We start from the raw sequence: 14995 nt of genomic DNA on the forward strand, positions 1-14995 counted from the left end.
GCCAAAGGAGTCCTGAAAGAAATGTCCCATCTGCTTTGCTTTGGAAAACCTGTATGTTGAAGACAAAACCTGAGGCCCCAACAGTAACCTAAGATGGTGACTTGGCCTCAGCTCCCATTGTTTACATTCTAACACAAGAATAACAACACACACAACACACACACACACACACACACACACACACCACAGACAGACAGACAGACAGACACACACACACACATAGACAGACACACAGACAGATACATGGAGAGAGTGAGAGACAGAGTGTGAAGGGACTGCAATCTCCATTTTGTCAAGGGCAAGAGCCCACTGGTTTAATCTCAGGCTTCCCAGGCAGAATTAAGACCAGCACTGCCCCCTCAGGCTTTCTTTAGTGTGGGCCAGCAAACTACCAAGACCACTGGAAGCTGTGTTTTCAGCGCCTGTGTGACAGCGCCCGTGTGACAGTCCTGTGTCCTCCCCCATGTATGTCTTCTTCAAGTGAGGGAAATTTGCCAGTCTGTTCAATGCTGTGTCTCCACTTCTCAGCACAGTGCTCAGTAAATATTTGAAGTGGAGTGCTCTGCAGAACAATGGAAAGAAAGCCTGAAGCAAGTGACATGCAGAGCTAGCTACCTCATTTGTCATGATCAACTTCAACAACTTTCAGAGCCCCAGAGTCCACATTGGGATCTTGCAAAAAAAAAAAAAAAAAAAAAAAAAAAAAAAAAATTCTGGGTGAGTTCACAGAAGAAGGAATATAGAGGTAGAAGAGGAGACACCGGATTCTTTTTCCTTTACCATTTTGCCTCTTTTTAGACGACTTTCATCTTTCTTATTCACTCTAAGGAACACACACACGATATTTTCTTTCTTTGAACTAAAGATTGCAGAGAATCTGTGCCTACCCCTTGGTACCTCTTGAATTCTAGAGTTCAGTTCGTGTCGCTCTCTGCTAGCTTGAGACACAGCTCTCCGTTTTGCTAACATTTCCTCTGAACACTGGCATACAGAGTTCCCAGGACAATATTTCTTCTGGATTATATTCCCTGCACCTTTTCTATGCTTAAAAGGTACCCAGTGGCTAGCATATCTTTATAGTAGAGTTATTATGTCAGGTATGTGCATCAAAACAGCAAACAGAAAACTTCACTTGTCTTAGTCTGAGCTATCAGAGCCTATCCCAAATGCGTCTGTTCTGTGAGCTGTCGTAGTGTATCCCAAGTGTGTCTCTTCTGTATGAAGCACCCCAAGAGCATAAACATCTTCCCAGAACAATTTGATACTAGGACTTCAGAGAGCAGTGCCTGCGGAATGTCACACAGGGAGAGCCCAAGGGACAGCGTTTTGAGTTCAGAGATTAACCGACACATCTAGGAAAACTAGTCTTTCTGTCAAAGATGTTAGATGAGTCCATGGTAAAACAGTTCCCTCGTCAACGGGAGGTACCAGGAACACTGCGTCTCCAGAATAAGGAGTTCACCTGGACAAAGCTCTGTGTGAGCCAGCGTGGCCAATGGGTTGGATATGGAGGTAGAGATTGCTGATCTTACTAGATATCCATTTTCCCTTTCTTAAGGAAGGAATCCAAATGCTTGTGACAGTGACATTGCATCCAGCTAATTACCTGTTTTTCTCACCTTTAATGCAAATATAATACACGAAGATTAATGGAAGTCTCCAGAAAACCCATCCCTGCCTTGTATTTGCCTCTTCTCCCATTGATGCCTGACATGTGGGTAGACAGCAGAGCGTCAGGGCCTCTTGGTCCCTGAGGACGGACACCTTATTTGTGAATGCGAAAGAGACAAAGCTCAGGCCTCCAGGTGCCTGCCACCACCACACTTACTGCATGTGAGGAAAAGCCAGCGTCTACCTTTTCTCAGTTGTCTCTTTAGTGCACTCAAACCAAATCCTAAGTGACGCTGTCACTCCACACAGCTGTGGAGCGCAGGGTAACAATGGAAAAAAATCCCTTTGAGTTCTGGATTAGCAATGGTGTTGAAACTAGATGGGATCTTGACAGAAATGTAAATTATTAAGTCCTACACCATATCTAGTAGATCATTTCTGAGGAGGAAGGGCCTGCCAATCAGGCTAACAAGCCCTCGAGGTTCCTTAGAACCCCCAGCTAAGGAATCAAGAGAAATTCTTCTTATCCAATGTTGCAGGGTAGAAAAAACTCTTCCTGGTCATTGGCTTGTGTTTACATACACTCAAGAACTGCCAGGGTTATTTTCAGCAACAGTACCTCATCATCAAGTTGTTGAGGGTAACCTACAGTAGCCTTTGGCAATAGCCTGTGATGGCATTTTGGTGGGAGGAGGGCTTACAGTACCCTTTTGGCCAACTATTCAACAGAATTGATGCACATATGAACTCACAGAGACTATGGCACCAAATGTAAGACCTGCTCAGGTTCAAGCCTGATGGGGCCCCAACACTGAAGAGGGAAATGGACACAGGATCCCACCACTAACAAGAAGTTACAGTACCTAAAAGTCATCCCAAACTAAATTCTGACTTCAACTAATTATTACTAGATTCAGCTAAGTACAGCTCTTTACCTTTTCAAAGATAAAGTTAGAGCAGAAAGACAAAAATCTCAGGGTTAAACCCTTTGAGAGCCATGTCTATATTTGATTGATTTGTTTCAACAGCAGTGGTAGAGGCAGCCAAATGTAATAAACTGCTCAACTTAATTAAAAATGTAATATTGCAAATCCTGTAATGTGTTTTACACACCATTCTTTCCTTTCCTCACACTGTTGCCAGCTTCTAGCTAAATTCACTTTGTCATACAAGTCTAAAAATGTCAAGAACTCTGTTCAGATAGTAAAACTTAATGTTATCATGCATCACACTTGGAGTCATAAGAAGACCCACTTCCCCTCTCTACCTGTCCAGTGATTCTACTTTCTGTGAGCTACTTGGGAATCAGGCTTGTACACTTTTCTTCCCAAGTAGCTCACTAGCCTCTTACTATGCAGAAACAAAGAATTTAGATGGAATCATGTCCGTTTTAGATACTTAATTTCAAAAAACTACAGCTCAGTTTTTGGTGTTATACCAAGGGAGTCTTCCAGTTAAGAACTCAAATATTAGAAGTCATTTGTATCAGATAAAAATATTTTATAAAACAATTTTATGAATAAATCAAATCTCACTTATTTTATTAAAATAATAAAAGCTGAGTGTGTTGAAACACACTTTTAATCCCAGGATTCAGGAGACTGAGACAGGAAGACTGCCATGAACTTGTGGTCAGCCTGGGATCTATAATGAGTTTGAGGCCACTTGAAGCATTATAGCAACAACTTGTCATAGAATAGAGGGAGAGAATGGATCTAAAAAGCATCTCGATTGTAAAATAAACATACTAGGTGTAATAATCGCAGCGGAGATTGCATCTGCTCTTAGTTAGTGCATAGGGGAGTTCCGAAACTCCAGCATCTCTCTAAACTCTATAGCGTACTGTCGGTGGAGATATCAGTCTAGATAGTGTGCATTGTACACTGCCAGGAGAAGCGTGCTGATTCTCCTTCATGGTGTATACCATCATGAATGGAATATACTGTAATTCATTGGAGTCTGATATGGTGTTACTATCTTCACAGCGGGAACAACAGTCTGATCTTAATGAGGGAACTTACGCACTCTTGTGGTGTATTGGCATCAGACCGTAGACCTTTACCTAAGTATATGGCAGAGCTCCCTATATAGTCACAAATGTAGTCTCTCGACTTGAATATGCACAATAGAAGTCCTATACCTCAGAACTAACTGCTCAGCCGCGTCGACTCCTATGCAAGTTTAGAGTGCTCGAGGGTTAACAGTGTGAAAGAGCACGCCCCAGATTAAGTATGTATCTTAGCAGTGTTATTATTGTGTGACGTGCAGCTGAGTATAGCTAGATAGAAGTGCGTCTTGCTGTTTTGGTATTCGTATGGCGAGATGCAAATTCTGGGAGCCTCTCACATTATGGACCGATTTCTCTGTATGTAAGCAGGCGAAGGCCATGTCGCGCGCTTTCCGTGACTGGACTGGGCGGGCCATATCACACTAGGACTGTCACACAGGGCAACTCTGCTGGTGAGGCACAAGGCGACTCTTTGCTCTTGTTTACTTTTTACCGTACGTCTCTTAGCAGTGAGGTTTGTTTATTTTGTTTGAAATATAACACGTTATATATCTTAATTGTGTGTTTCGATGTGTGCGGGTGTGTAATAAAGGCTATAGATCATAAATTATATATTCCTTTGAAAAAAGTTTACTTCAGTCAACTCCATTACCCATGAGAAATTAAGTAACGAAAGATTTTGGATCAGGTGTGGTGTGAGGGAGTTTGCGAGGTGCTACTTGGTCTTGATGGTGTGGTGGCATACCTGCTTGTACCATCCTTCCGCACCCGGATCGGTGTCATTAAGATGTGTGACTATGCTCGGGCGATTCTCTGTGCTAGTAGGTTTGGAGGCCAGAAGCGCTGGAGCTACCAGCAGCTCGAGAGTCCATGAAAGGCGTGGCGAAAAGATATATGGTACAATTCGTGAGAAACCCTTACGTCGTACCAAACAGCAAACCAACAAACTTGCACACTGACATAACACATAAAATGTTCTATGGTCCCAAAAGGCTGTGATTGTAGAAGCAAATGGAGTTACTAAGTGAAAGACAGAAAATGACCCTGCTCTAGTGCGACACTTTCTGATAGCTACATCCATATCAACCGCAGGCTAGCCCCCAGACTTCAGCTGATAGTAGCGACCACTGCGTGAGCAACAAGAGAGCTTTACAGTACCTAAATGATAGGTAATAGTGTGATGTCAATCACGCTATCGAGGCCAGGGGGCCTGCAGAGACAGAAGCATGTGCGATGTGTCAAGGCCAAGGCTGGTGGCAATTAAATACAGTGTGCAGATTGTAAAATACTCCGAGAAAGAAAAAGTTCATACTAATGGTGGGATAGAGAGTCAATACGGAATTGACTTCGGACGATGTCAATACTTTCTTCTAGATAGAACATGAAGTTCCATATATACCAGTACACTGTACTCGAGACTATTGTGGGCTCAGTGCACTATCGTCTGTGCTCTTACCCTATACCTTGTGTGTTATTGTACCCTGATTTCGTATATGTCTGTGAATGCAATACATGTATATCCATGTGCTTAACATCCTCAGGGAAAACCACAACTATACATTTAAGGAAGGCGCATCATGAAATCAACTGATCCTCTCTATTTGAGAGGAAAGATATAGATATTGAGTAAACAAGGTTGTGGGAGAACGGATAAAAAATTGATTCAAATGGTGAGACAAGCTGGCTGTGTTTTTTGAAGGTGAGATACATGAGTGTGATCATAACTCTCGCTCCAGCAAATCTCCCACACGAATAGTGGCATTTCAGCAGCCATGCTGTGTAGTGAATGCATGATTCATCGGACAGGAAGCTATGTCGGGTTGTAGCAGTGCGAGTCAGAAAAACTTGTTGTTACAATTAGATGTTTAAGATTAATGATGTTCATAAATAAAAAACAAAAGAGATGATAAATATATAGCTAGGTTTTTTGCACACTGCACTTGAGTCTCGCCACAGTGAGTCAATGGGAAACAATCCTTGTCATGCACAGTCCCAGAAGCATAAGCCGCAATAAGCTTTACCTTGCTCACTCCCACAAGTACACACAGCCTAGAGACTTATAAGTCGTGGCAGTATTAAACTGTGTATCAATGGGCTTGCTGCGCGAGTGGCTTACATTGTATCTTAACATGGCTCTGTCTACTCATTATAACAGAGACTTTCATGAATTCATATATCTCATTTCTCATGTAATCTATTACACTTCAGGCATTAGTCCCAAATGCTGGCTTGTGGGCTTACCAGGTGTGCTTGTTCTCATACCGCTGCTGTGGTACTATTAAAGCGCGCTGTTGGACGTAGTGTTCTCACTGCTGTCAGTTGACTGGATAATAGTCTTCTCCTCAGAATTCCTACTCTCTTCAATAAGCAAAGAATCAGGTTTTGGTTTGGTGTTCTCTTTGCTAGGAATTACTCTCATCCTGTAGCAGTAATCACTGTTTCTTGGAGAACTCAGGCCATATTTCTCGAAATGCTCTATATTAATTATTATAGTTTATAAATTCTTCAGGCAATTGTAGAATACTGTCATACAACTGTCCTCAGCTGTATATCTAATGCGAAGGAGAAAGGAAGACAGAATGGGACAGTGAATTGTTATGGTATCAAAAATAGGCGCATGGAGAATAGCGCAAACAAAAACAACTGACACGCGCATGATGGGTATTGCATGTGAGATGAGATGAGGGCAGAGGATAAGAGTAAGTGGAAGGTATGGGGAGATGGACCTCAGATGGATGCTCGGGTGGGTGGACGTGGTGGTGGAGGGATGGATGAGATGGAATGGATGGATATAGGAACTATGTGTGAGTGCCGTGTGTCGTGGGTAGGATTGTGGGTGATTAAGATTGGGTGGATTATTGCGCGATATGAGACTGATGTGATGGTCTTAGCGCATGGAGCAGGTGGGATGAGGAGTTGGAGAATAGGTGTTTGGGCGGCGCTCGGGATCATTCTCGGAAATGGAGCAGGATATTACACAAACGTAGATTTTTCCTTGTGGACAGCTCAGCACATCGCGATCTACTCGTCCATTGCTCTGAGGCAACTGTGCAGGTACACATGCTTCAGCAGAGAAGGACATGTGCCTGCCTCTTTGCTCTTAGGTTCCAGCAGCTGTGTGTGCAAGAACAGACGATGCAAAATACGTGACCCTAGCCCAGCCCGGTCTGCGGTAAATCTAGACCATGAGTCTCTTAATTCTGTGAGACGGGAGCCTTTCCGGCTTCGCAGAGGACGCAGAGGCCAGCCAATACCTGCAGTACCGCCTATAGGTAGTGGGGGACAGATCGGCCTGTATACCCAAAGCCGAGCTCAGATCTTGAGCCTCTTGAAAAAAATACTATCAGTCTAGAGTCTCATTTCTTCATATGTACTGACGTACTCCCCAGGGATGTGCGGATTGCAGTAGAGAGACGTCTCCTGGGCTATCAGTGCACCATTGGAGTTGCCTACATATAGGAGTATAGTGCGTTAATGCTTTATGTTTAGCACGCATGTTGTTGACAGAAATGTGCCTATACAGGGCATTCGTTCTCTGTTTGTTGCTTGCTAATGTAGCAGATCACGATGATATTTAAACATATTAAGATATCGAAAACTTAGAACAGAAAGGCCAGATGGGAGCAAGATTCCCTAGACTTCCAATGGATATGTGTCATTTTCTTGCTCGAGTGTCACCCAGAGAGGTACAGACTGGTGGTTCATGATACGGACGTACATGTGGGTGCCTTACCGTTGAGTCTACATCCTGTGTGGTCCTCCTTCTTCTAGAGAGATACTAGCACGCCCGGCATGAAGCTATGAGCGAGCGATTAGAGGACTTGCTCTCGCTTTAGAGTTTTTTGCTTTTCCACGCGTCCAGCTTTTTTTTTTTTTCACACGCTGAGTATCATTATTCCAGGACTATGACTCTTTGGCGTACGCTTTGTGAGGCTAGATCGGTGCGGCTTCGGTAGGATCTCATGCCTCTTGTCATTTGATAAACTCATAGGATACGCATGGTATCTGGAGTGTGGCACGCTTGGTAAAACGCGCGCAACAGTGAGGCCATACCCCATCTCTCTTAAACATTAAACAACTTTCACGTTCTGAATTCCTAGTAATCATTACGATGATCACTACCGTATCGTGCGCGCGAGACTGTGTGCCAATCTCGAGCTGAGGAGTTCTTGCTCTCTGAGGAAGCAGTCGCTCACGCTACGCTCATCAAGCTCGCACAGAGACTCAAAAGCGAATAAACACTTAGATACAAGTTCTCAGGTACTTACATCAACATACTACTCCCCCCATAATTCAAGATTTCAAAGGCCAGGTTTTGTTTTGTTTTTTTTTTTTTTTTACTAGATATCTTTAGATCTTCTCTCTAAGGAATGTGATACCAAAATATTCCTAAACCGAAGCTTCTTGAAGAACCTCTTGCTCTGGCCTGTCTCATATAGTGCCCCAAACTTGACCGTGGCCTCCTGCCTGGCCTTGTGTCTCAGAGCTGGGTCTCTAACGCCATCCTTGTTGACAACAGTTTTGTCCAAGGGATGTTCACAGAGCACCCGGTGGGCGTGAGGTGATTGTAGTCTCACACTTTCACAGAGGACTTGATCTTTGACCTCTTGGCGGTTTTTCTCCTTGCCTGTGGCAGCTGTGACTTTTCAAGGATGGCGGTTGATCCCGGCCACCAGAGCACGACTACAAGGACGCTCTGAGGTCATCAATTGGCAATCAAGTGCCAATCATCGATATTCTTCACGATGACGGTTTGGCATCCCAAGGGGCGTCCAGCCAGGACCAGCAGCCCTTTCCCTGGCTTCATGAACTTGCCCATTTCGACAGCAAGCAGCAGGCACCCAGCGGGAGGAAGGAAGCCCACTTCGGCTCTTACCCATCCTTCTAAGTGTGAAGGCAATAAGACCCCATCTTAGGGGAGGGCCACCATCTCAGACGACCTGCCTGTACTCAGTTCCAGGAAGGACTCAGGAATGTGCCATGACAGCTCAAATGGATACAGCACAGTATGCTCCTGCAGACATCCTGTCTGTGGTTTACAGCCCTTGAAGAATCTAGATATCCTGCTGAGCAGTCCAGATAATCCTGGTCAGCGGGTTGTGGTTCCCCACCAAAAGTCTAACCAATGGTTCCGAATGTGGTTTCGCGCCAAAGTCTAGACCAATAGTTTCAAAAAATCACCTTGCCCATACCCCTCTACCATCCCAAGTTGCCAATTTCCTGACTTGTGGTTTTTTCCCTACAAAACTCTCTACACTGGGCTCCTGCCGCCACTTTCTTCCATCTGCCGTGCGTGGCAGGTTGAACCTGAAAAAAGTCCTCTGTGCTTCATGGAAAACTTGGTGGGTCTGGGATTTTGAGCCAACCGCCGACACACCACATTGATCCCCGCGGACTCTGGACGACTGTTTTTCTGCCAGCTTACAACTGTGGTCCCTATGTACTCTAAAGATAGAGGCTTTGGTTTTTTCCTCCCGTTTATGACTCTGTCAGTTTAACATGTCGTGGGGATTCTGGTAATACTAATAGTGCCATCTGTGGTAAATGGAACACATTTAAAATAAAACTCATTCTGTTTGTCTGGATGAATCTTGGGGCTGTGCCACTGGCCTAGTGAAATGAGTGACGCACCGCCAACAAAAATCCGCAACTACCGCCCCCTTCATCCTTGGACTTGTCTCCGCCGCGATCGCCGCGCGGAATTGAGAGAACGAGGTAAACGCCCCACCTCCCCGCACATAAACAACCTGCTACAGAGGCTCCTAGGCTTTAGATTTTCCCAGAGTGAACTCTGCACCGGAAAGAGTGTGTATGGACAGAGCGCACCGCAAAAACCACAAGGGACTCTCTGGCACTCGTGGAATTCTGGTGGAGACCAGTGCTCGTAGAAATAAAGTCAAACCCCAAATCCAGAACTCAGTGAGGACTGAGAGCAAGAACAGGGAGGGAGGCGGGGGCGGGTCATGAGAAGGAACAGAGGCCAACTTCAACCTAGGGGAAATCACCTGAATTCTTCTGCCACCGCCACCACCCTTGGAGCCAGGGGTCTTTTAGCCAAGAGGAAAGACACAACAAGAAAGGCTGGAAGCACCTGGTGGTGGTGGCACATGCTTTAATCCCAGCACTCGGGAGGCAGAGGCAGGCGGATCTCTGTGAGTTTCGAGGCCAGCCTGGTCTCCAAAGCGAGTTCCAGGAAAGGCGCAAAGCTACACAGAGAACCCTGTCTCTCAAAAAACCAAAAAAAGAAAAAAAAAAGTAAGAAACAAAAAGAAAAGAAAACACTATCTGAGCTAGGTAGTGGTGGTGCACGCCTTTAATCCCAGCACCCAGGAGGCAGAGGAAGGATTTCTGTGAGTTTGAGGCAGGCCAGGGTTACAATGTGAGTTTCAGGACAACCAGAGCTACACAGAGAAACCCTATCTTGAAAAAAAATAAGTAAATAAAATAAAATACCATCTTGTACATGGAGGGTCAAGCAAACACTACCCATTGCCTACTCAGACCCACCCCTCCCACATTGTTTTTCTTTGTGTTTTGATTTAATTAATTTTTACATCTTATTTATTTGTGAGCATGTGATTCAACATATTTAATCACAGTGTGCGAAGTTGTCTCTGTTTTAACTCACCCGCCTAAGGCACCTTCTGATTGGTTCAATAAAGGGATGAATGGCAGGTGAGGATAGGCGGGACTTCCGGGAGAGAGAGGGGAACTCTGGGAAGAATCTGAGAGGCAGGGATTCACCAGAAAGAGGTGGAGAAAGTCGGACAGGGAATTGAAGAGAGAGGTAACGAGCCATGTGGCAGAATGCAAGATTAATATAAATGGGTTAATTTAAGTTTTAGGAGCTAGTTGGAACAAGTGTAAGCTAAGGCCAAGGCTTCATAATTAATAAGAAGTCTCCATGTCATTATTTGGGAGCTGGCAGTCCAAAGAAAGTCCGACTATAAGCATGTGCGTGCGTGCGTGCTTGCGTGTGTGCGTTCACACTCATACAGAAGTCAGAGGACAGCTTGTGGGAATCTGTTCATCCTTCCACCGTGGTCACCAATCAGGTTCCAGGACTGAACTCAGATTGTCAGGCTGGGCCACAAGCCCCTTCATCTGCTGAGCCATCTCGACGGTCTCCCTTGTGTTTTGAGACAGGATCTCTCCCTGGGACCTGGGCCTCACCAGTTCGGCTAGGCAAGTCTCAGACCTCCTCCTGTCTCCACCCCCTAGGAATGGAATGCTGGCGCTTGCACACCACCATGCCTGGCTTTTTCTGTGGGTTGTGGGGATTGAACTCAGAACCTCATGATGGCATGCTGAGCATTTTTCCTGGTTGAGCCATCTCCCCAGATCAATGGACGCATCTTGAACATGTCCCCTGAAAAGAAAGCCCTTGACAAGAAGCAGATGGCATGTAAAAATGCGTGATTCTGGGCCCCTGTTCAGGACCAGAAGCAGCTGGCTTTTTCCCTGTGTCTAAACACTCTGTGGCTCACTCTAGGGACATTCAGGGCATGGTGGCCTGCCCTGGGACCAGGTCCCTTCAGAACCCCTGAGCCACCCCAAGCCAGCCTGGCTACATTCCTTCCTTCCTGAAGCCCGACGGTCTCCCTCCTCTCTCCTGTCTTCTTTTGCCCTCTGTGGAGAACCCTTGAGCTGGCTAGGACTGTTGTTGGATTTTCTTTACTCTAGCCCACATTGGAACACCAAAATATTGGTTGTTTTTACTTTTTTTGGGGGCCACCACCCAGCTCCCAAATAAATCACTCCAGAGGGCTTATTCTTAATTATAAATGCCTGGCCTTAGCTTGACTTGTTTTTACCAGTTTTTCTTAAATCATTCCATCTATCTTTTGCCTCTGGGTTTTTTTCCTTTTCTTAGTCCTGTATACCTTACTTTTACTCTTACTCCGTGACTGGCCCCTGGCATCCCCTCTCCTTGCTCTCTTGCTCTTTCTTCCTTTTCTCCAGAGTTCTCCTTCTGTTCATTCTCTCTGCCTGGCAGCCCCGCCTACCCTTTCTCCTGCCTCACTATTGGCCGTTTAGCTCTTTACTAGACCAATCAGGTGTTTTAGACAGGCAAAGAAACACAGCTTCACCGAGTTAAACAAATGCAACATAAAAGAACGCAACACACAGCACTCGGGAGGCAGAGGCAGCGGATCTCTGTGAGTTCGAGGCCAGCCTGGTCTACCAAGTGAGTCCAGGAAAGCGCAAAGCTACACAGAGAAACCCTGTCTTGAAAAACAAAAAAAAAAAAAAAAAAAAAAAAAGAACGCAACACATCTTTGCATCATTAAACAAATGCTCCACAGAATACAGAATAAATAAATGTAATACAGCTTAAAATAATATCTACAGCATAGGACAAGCAACTCTTTAGTGCAGGAGTTACCTCTTCAGTCCTCTGTCTTCCGTCCCTCACAAGTCAGCTATTTCCATCCACTTTTCCCCTGGGAGGCAAAATAGCTTTGGCTTGTCCTTTTGCCCCAATGAGAAAACTTACTTCTATGGACCAGTCTTGACACCTACTGTGTGCCGGGAGCAAGAACCTGAATGATTCTAGTCCTGGAAAATTCTAGAGAAAGAGATAACATTACCAGAGTGTAGCTAGAGTTTTCCTGCCTTGCCCACAGTCAGGACAAATCCTTGTCACCCGCAGTCCCACAGCCGCTCAGACCCAACCAAGTAAACAAGAGACTTATTTTGCTTACAAACTGTATGGCCGTGGCAGGCTTCTTGCTAACTGTTCTTATAGCTTAAATTAACCCATTTCTACAAATCTATACCTTGCCACGTGGCTCGTGGCTTCTGGCATCTTCACATGCTGCTTGTCATGGCGCGGCTGGCAGTGATCCTTCTGCCTTCCTGTTCTTTCTTTTCTCCTCTCTGTTAGTCCCGCCTATACTTCCTGCCTAGCCACTGGCCAATCAGTGTTTTATTTATTGACCAATCAGAGTAATTTGACATACAGACCATCCCACAGCACAGAGACCATCATTCAGTCACTCACAAAACACTCACAGAACTCTGACTGGGTTGCTGGTTGCCGGAGGTATGTCTGGTCCCCCTTCCAAACAGGGTGACTCCAGAGGACTGCCATCGACAAGAGAGTTGGACATTTGTCATATGATCAGCCGGACAAAATGGAATGTAGCCAACATTGTTCTGTGTCCCAAGAGAGCAGCCATACAGGAGTGATGACTTTCGCCGAGGTCCCTTGACTGATTCTTACTATAGAGGATGGCAGATAATGCCTGTGTGTCATCCAGGGGACAGCGGAAGGGTGACTGTGCCCCTACGAGAGACCTCCTCATGCTTGCCACCATCCCAGTCACTCCATGGTTGGCAGCATCTGGGGACATTTTGGTGGCAGCCATGTGGCAAAGGGAAACTGCTCCTGGCAGCAGTAAGTGGGGACAAAAAGTGGTTCCTCGTCCCACCACAGCCAGGAAACACTGTCCCCGCGTGACCACAGAGCTGAGGCCACCAGCCCCGGTTCCCGGGCTCAAAGGCCCACAGAGGGTTGGCTGGAGACCTGTTGAAAGGCCCTTCACCCCATGACCTCAGGCCGCATGACTGAGGAGCAGAGCACGGCCTTTATATAGATCAGAGGCCTCGGAAACCCCCGTTTTGTCGTGGTTCCAAGTTCCTCAGTGAAGGGGCTGTAGGCAGGTCAGGCCACAGCTGTCGCTGGCATCTGGGTCTCACCCGGAGGACAATGCCCTGGAATGCCAGGCACTCCGGGACAGCCGCCGAGGAGATCTGAAGGGCACTGTGAAAAGAGACCTCCTGAGATTTCCTTCCTCTCCAGCCGGTCAGCCCAGGCTGAAGATGCGATGGGAGAAAAGGCCACCAACAGTGTCTGGCTCCCAGGGGGACCTCGCCTCCAGAGTGGGGGGACAGTGGGGACATCTGGATCCAGGCCACAGGGAAGTGCACAGATTGAAACCTCAGCAACCCCGGGGCCAAATCCAGTGTTGCCCAAGGCAGAGCTCTGCTCTGGCTGCGAGGCCGACAGAAAGGATCCTCTCGGACCCTCAGTTTTATTCATCTGGAAAATGGACCCGATATGAACACCTGCCTTAGGGTGTGGTTTGGGGTGAAGTAGACAGGGAGGAGTCTGGGGCGTGCCTGGCATGCTGGGAGAGGTGGGCACGCTGGTGACAAGCGCTTGTGGTCACTGGGACCTCAGTGCAGGAAGGTCACCGTCCAGAGGCTGGGGATGCCACAGCGTGAAGCCCTCGTCCTGTCCTGAGGACCCAGCACAAGCCATACCGTCTCTTCTAGGGCCTAGGGCACGTCGTTTGAACTCAGCCGGCCCGGAGCATCCGTCTTCAAGGGTGGAGTGTCCGCGGCCTGTGTGTGGAAGTGGAGCCAGGAAGACAGAAGAATAATCTCAATTTTCTCTATCCTCACCGCGCTGTACGTGTGTGTATGTGTCTGTCTGTCTGTCCGTCCTCCCACAGCTGGATCTGCACAGGTCACCTGCAGCCACAGCACAGAGTAAAGTACTGTTAGCTCTGGCCCGCCACCGATTGACGACAACCGTGTTCTAGGACGAGCGCTACCTGCTTGATCATAGGGTGAGGATGCCAAGGTTTGGGTCTGGTGAAGTCATCTGTCCAAGGTTCCCCCCCACCCCCCACGGAAAGCTGATCTGGAACCCCAGCATCCAATGACTGTAGCTCTCTAGGAGGTCAAAGTCAACCGCTAAGCAATTTTGACAGTCAGGCAAGGAGAGGGGAGGCGTCCAGAGGGCCATCAGGGTGGGACGCAGAGGAAAGAATCGGAAGAGTGTGTGGAAAGTGTGGGGGGTAGGGTGGTGAGGGAGGGGAGACCCGCAGTAATCGGGAGCCACACCCATGGGTAGGATCTAGGGCAGGATTAGAGGGCACTGTGTTCCCAAGGCATCATAGGAGCAGACTAGACAAACCTTTTGTCAAGGGCTGGACCAAGATGGCGGCGGGGGGGGGGGGGGGCAGGGCTTTGGGTCTGGGAATCCAGGGAGTGGGAGAGTTAGAAATGAAAGAAAAAAAAAAAGAGTTGGGGATCAGAGAGGCACAAGAAGGACCTCACACTGCGGGGCTTCTGAGTTCACCCAGTGTCGTGCGTAAGAGCTACTTGGCTGAGCGCGGCTTGTGCCCAGGAGCGTTCTAGAATGTTGAAGGCAGTGCTGTGTGCCCACCTGCTAGGGGAAACTGAAATACAGAGCCAGGGGGGCCTGGCAGAGCAGCACTCAGTGCCCAGTGGCCCCCAGTGTGTGGGGGGGCTAATCGACCTCCCTTTATTCCCCCACCCCCTCCCCCGCAAGTTGGAACGGCTCCTTCCCCAGGGGTAACTGTCACCAACACCTTCAGAGTCTTGACAGGAGGAGATAAGCTA

The 14995-nt window shown here is 47.1% G+C and overlaps 2 pseudogenes; one reads left to right on the forward strand and one right to left on the reverse strand.

Moving 5' to 3' along the window:
* The window catches only part of LOC114681912, a 10845-nt pseudogene extending 6352 nt beyond the window's left edge, over nt 1-4493 (forward strand).
* Nucleotides 4494-6506: 2013 nt separating this feature from the next.
* On the reverse strand, nt 6507-8663 carry LOC119086545 (annotated as a pseudogene).
* Nucleotides 8664-14995: the final 6332 nt, after the last annotated feature.

Source organism: Peromyscus leucopus, chromosome 23 (assembly GCF_004664715.2).
Source record: "Peromyscus leucopus breed LL Stock chromosome 23, UCI_PerLeu_2.1, whole genome shotgun sequence".
NCBI lineage: Eukaryota > Metazoa > Chordata > Mammalia > Rodentia > Cricetidae > Peromyscus > Peromyscus leucopus.